The following is a 5,948-nucleotide window of genomic DNA, read 5'->3' as shown; positions in this document are numbered from 1 at the left end:
TGGCCTCAAAGCTAAAACATAGATTAATTGTAATTTAAGACTTTTAGGTTTCACAGGGACAACATTAAAAGTAGACCGATATGTAGGATAAAGCAAAAATCGTAAATCTCATAATCATTAAAACCGGATCTGTCTGTCGATCTGTTGTTGTCTTGTATAGTGCTTAGACTTTTTTTTATTATTTTTTTTTACTAGATTTAAATATAGTGACAGTGCAGTATTATAATTATACTAGTACTGAAAAGTCGTCACTAAGGACCATCTTGACCTTGTTTTACGGTATTAATGATTCTTTTATTGTTGAAGACCCTCCAGTAACTATCAAGATTAAGAACAAGAATAAAAACTTTGACCATTGATTATTGTATTTGTTTCTATGCATTGACTTTGTGTGAGATTAGGTTCCGTGCACGTTTCTCCATGTTCCTTTATTTTCTGTTAAAGGGTCTGAACTTAATGCAAGTTTAACCCTTCAATGTAAAAGGTCATATTGCAATGCATTGATGTTTTTATAATTTATATAGATGACTTGATACGAGGAAAGTAGAGGTTGTCTTACTTTAATTTAAACCATGTCAGCTATCTATTTTTTTCTACAAAAAAGAGCCAGTTTACTTTGATATCAAGTTCAATTCTCCATGCAGAAACGACATTGTTTTTTGCTGTGTCCAGTATAGCATCGTATATTCTTAAAATATTTTTTCTCACACAATGTCTGGACATCGGTGGACATGCATTATTGCAAAACCAAACGCTTACAAATGAAAATCAACACTCAAGACTATAGTCATAAAGTAGGACAATAAATGACAAAATAAGACAAACCCGAGACACGGAAGTACAAACAAAAGAAAAACCCGGGACACAGAAGTACAAACAATAGACCATCTACTCCGAAAACTAAAAGTAAAATAGAAACATGGATCACGAAAACATGCAGGGGCAACAACAGATAGTAAAGAAAACGTGCTTCTTGCAAGAGACTTTCAGTGAAAACAATTTGATATGAAGACAATATTTTGTTTCCGTTTTTTTTTTTTTTTTTTTTTTTTGAAATTTCCAACACGAGGCATTTGCCTCATTTGCCTCAATGTAGTTACGGCCCTGCAGTCAATGGATGAATTTAATGTGTCAATCAATGGCCACAGCCACACTGTTTTGAATTTCATTCTACATCTATGCATAATGTTTTAGCGATTTGATTTTAAACCTTTGACATCAAATACGATTGATAGGGTTTATTTTGTACATGCTAACAAAACTATACATAAACAGATTGAATCCAGAGAACAATATTTATGAAAGTCTTTTAATGTCATTCAGTGAACTCAGCCTCCCCCTGTTAAATATGACCGACGCTATTACTGTGAACATGGATTCTAATGACTTCAACTGTGGTATCTACAAAACATTCAACTTCCTTAGCTAGCTGTAATAGGAGTTTTACTTTCCTTAGTTTGCTGTAATAGCAGTTCTACTTTTCTTAGTTTGCTGCAATAGCAGTTTTACTTTCCTTAGTTTGCTGCAATAGCAGTTTTACTTTCCTTAGTTTGCTACAATAGCAGTTTTACTTTCCTTAGCTAGCTGTAATAGCAGTTTTACTTTCCTTAGTTTGCTGCAATAGCAGTTTTACTTTACAAAGTTTGCTGCAATAGCAGTTTTACTTTCCTTAGTTTGCTGCAATAGCAGTTTTACTTTCCTTAGTTTGCTGCAATAGCAGTTTTACTTTCCTTAGTTTGCTGCAATATCAGTTTTACTTTCCTTAGTTTGCTGCAATAGCAGTTGTACTTTCCTTAGTTTGCTGCAATAGCAGTTTTACTTTACAAAGTTTGCTGTAATAGCAGTTTTACTTTCCTTAGTTTGCTGCAATAGCAGTTTTACTTTACAAAGTTTGCTGTAATAGCAGTTTTACTTTCCTTAGTTTGCTGCAATAGCAGTTTTACTTTACAAAGTTTGCTGTAATAGCAGTTTTACTTCCTTAGTTTGCTGCAATAGTAGTTTTACTTTACAAAGTTTGCTGCAATAGCAGTTTTACTTTCCTTAGTTTGCTGCAATAGCAGTTTAACTTTCCTTAGTTTGCTGTAATAGCAGTTTTACTTTCCTTAGTTTGCTTCAATAGCAGTTTTACTTTCCTTAGTTTGCTACAATAGCAGTTTTACTTTCCTTAGTTTGCTGCAATATCAGTTTTACTTTCCTTAGTTTGCTGTAATAGCAGTTTTACTTTCCTTAGTTTGCTGCAATAGCAGTTTTACTTTCCTTAGTTTGCTGCAATAGCAGTTTTACTTTCCTTAGCTAGCTGTAATAGCAGTTTTACTTTCCTTAGTTTGCTGCAATAGCAGTTTTACTTTCCTTAGTTTGCTGCAATAGCAGTTTTACTGTCCTTAGTTTGCTGTAATAGCTGTTTTACTTTTTTTAGTTTGCTGCAATAGCAGTTTTACTTTCCTTAGCTAGCTGTAATAGCAGTTTTACTTTACAAAGTTTGCTGTAATAGCCGTTTTACTTTCCTTAGTTTGCTGCAATAGCAGTTTTACTTTCCTTAGCTAGCTGTAATAGCAGTTTTACTTTACAAAGTTGGCTGCAATAGCAGTTTTACTTTACAAAGTTTGCTGCAATAGCAGTTTTACTTTACAAAGTTTGCTGCAATAGCAGTTTTACTTTACAAAGTTTGCTGTAATAGCAGTTTTACTTTCCTTAGTTTGCTGCAATAGCAGTTTTACTTTCCTTACCTAGCTGTAATAGCAGTTTTACTTTCCTTAGTTTGCTGCAATAGCAGTTTTACTTTCCTTAGTTTGCTGCAATAGCAGTTTTACTTTCCTTAGTTTGCTGCAATAGCAGTTTTATTTTACCAAGTTTGCTGTAATAGCAGTTTTATTTTCCTTAGTTTGCTGCAATAGCAGTTTTACTTTACAAAGTTTGCTGCAATAGCAGTTTTACTTTCCTTAGTTTGCTGCAATAGCTATTTCTTTTATTAATGTTTTAACCTCTTAGGTATGCTAATGTTGTGCTATTTCTTGTATTAATGTTTTAACCTTTTAGGTATGCTAATGTTGTGCTATTTCTTGTATTCATGTTTTAACATTTTAGGTATGTTAATGTTGTGCTATTTCTTGCTTCGTGTTTCAACTTTTTGGGAGTGCTAATGTTGTGCTATTTCTTTTATTCATGTTTTAACCTCTTAGATATGCTAATGTTGTGTTATTTCTTTGCTTTGTGTTTCAACTTTTAGTTATGCTAATGTTGTGCTATTTCTTGTATTCATATGTTAACATTTTAGGTATGCTAATGTTGTGCTATTTCTTTTATTCATGTTTTAACCTCTTAGGTCTGCTAATGTTGTGCTCTTTTTCTGTCTTTATGATTTGTCCTTTTTATGTCTGCTATTGTCATGCTCTTTCTTTCCTTTATGGTTTGTCCCTTTTAGGTATGCTAATTCTTTGTTTCATGTTTTTGCCCTTTTTGGGTCTGCTATTGTCATGCTCTTTCTTTCCTTTATGGTTTGTCCCTTTTTGGTCTGCTAATGTCATGCTATTTCTTTGCTTCATGTTTAACCCTTTTATGTCTCCTATTTCTTTGCGTCATGTCATGTTATTTATTTGCTTTACATTTTGACCCTTTTATGTCTCCTATTTCTTTGCGTCATGTCATGTTATTTATTTGCTTTACATTTTGACCCTTTTATGTCTCCTATTTCTTTGCTTCATGTCATGCTATTTATTTGCTTCATATTTTGACCCTTTTAGGGCTCCTATTTCTTTGCTTTATGTCTTTTTATCTTTTAGGTCTGCTATTAATATGCTATTTATTTGTGTCCTGTCTATTCCCTTTTAGGTCTACTATTGTTATTGTTGTGTCATGTTTCTATCCGTTTAGATTTATAGCTTACAATAGGAGCTTGGTACAAATATCAAGAAGCTCTATTTGTAGTTGAATAAAATGTTATAAACATTTCTTATATGTGCATCATTGTAAAGAAGAAATATGTACGAGACAAACTCTTATTTGTAGAAAATAGCAACAACATTTCTACTGAGTGCATCAAGTAGACAAACATAAGTGAATGTTTTAAACAGGAAGTAGACAAATCTGAAAATGTCCTCACACAACATAGTTTACTTATATGAAGCTTTCTGCTATTTAGTTCTAGTAAGCTAGTAAAAGTTTCAATGTGAAGAAAGTACATCCATGGAGAAAACAGGAAGTAGATAAGAAATAGACCTTAAAAGTGTCGCACAATAAGGCTTTCCTATATCTATTTCCAATATGAAGATTTGTACCCAATATCAAAAAACTTTGTTTTGTAGATGCATTGCTGAGAAAAATTGTGACAAAAATGTGTTACAGATGGTCACATGTAAGGACAGAGACAGACAGAGGTAACCTAATATACCCCAACTTTGTTGTTGAAGCTTGAGTATGAACTACTGACATTTGGTTTCTGATTGTACATTATCCTGATTGAGAACAAAACTTGGCATTCCAATAATTAGAATATAACACAATCAGACATTTATAGCTTTTTATTATTACATATTAACATAAATAGCACAAATTTATCACAGAATTCCAAGTGTAGAAACACTTGTACATTGGCAATGCTTGAAATAAAGGAGCACATAGTTAAAAATCACAATTAGGCACTTAGAAAATGCTAAAGGACGGAACAGTATAAACATTATAGGATGTTTTAAAAAAGTATAAATTAGACATTTTGTTCAATATGAAATGTTTGGAAAGTAGTAACTAAACAGAGAAAAAGGCAATCACCACTTTGTATAGAAATCAATAATCAGCAGTTAATTCATGTATAAATATAATCACTTTGTTTATTTGTAAATATTCTGAAATAAAAATAACTTTATCTTCTCAATTAAAGTGATAGTAAATATTAAATAAATACAAATATGTTGTATAAAACTAACTTTTTATCTTAATCTGTTTGTCTCATAAAAAAATACAAACTGTTACAAAGAACTAGAATTTCATAAGCCAGGAAATATGTGCACTTTTATCAAAGAACACAATAATTAATTCTATTCTTTTTATCAAAACAAAAATATAATATTTACAGTTGTTTCAATAAAACTTCTGCATATTACTCTAAACAGCAGTTGCAAAGATTTCTCTTCCTTCACAAAAAAAATATTTCATATAGAATATATAAACAAAACATTACATTTTTTACATTTTCTAAATTGCACAAACACATTTTCTGAGAACCCTGACGCCAGAACCAAAAAAATCTTAAGAAAATACATACCAACAACTATAGTTAATAGTTTTCAGAATAAAAAATTCTTATAAATACAAACGCATATACATTGAAAGAAACATTTCAAAGGACAGATAACCGTACATGCTTAAGTAACCCTAGGATGTCTTTAAAATTCTCCTTTCATTTTTTTATTATTTTTTTTTACCTTACCAAGTTTCTTATCTATTCCATTGATTATGTTTTTATAGGATATCAACATCAAATATTCTTAAATATAAATATATATACATACATTGACAATTTTTTTTTTATTGAAGCCAGCTTTTAAAACAGGAAGAGAGTAGAGGCTTATCAAGCTTTCTCTTGGACGGAGTACACTTTTCTGACAATCTTAGCATATTGTTTTTATCCTTCATGTAAATTATGTTTATTATGCCCTGTTGATATCTTATTTTTCTAAGAAATCAACATAGTCTTTTCAGACACCATGAAAAGGACACAAAATTAACATACATAATAATTTTATCATTACCATTCCCTTCCAATAGAAGCAGGATACCAGCAGACAATATTTCTACACTATACAACTATCGCATCTAAATGTTGGTACTTCTGCTTTAAATATATAGTAGCATGGCTTTTTGCAGGATAATGATCTATTTGATCAACAACATATATATATTTTGTTTAGTTTATTTAAATGTAGGAAATGTATTTACCAGCATAAATCCTTACA

The sequence above is a fragment of the Mytilus galloprovincialis genome, chromosome 1 (genome assembly GCF_965363235.1).
Source record: "Mytilus galloprovincialis chromosome 1, xbMytGall1.hap1.1, whole genome shotgun sequence".
In the NCBI taxonomy this organism is placed as follows: domain Eukaryota; kingdom Metazoa; phylum Mollusca; class Bivalvia; order Mytilida; family Mytilidae; genus Mytilus; species Mytilus galloprovincialis.
Note: the sequence above shows the minus strand (reverse complement) of the source record.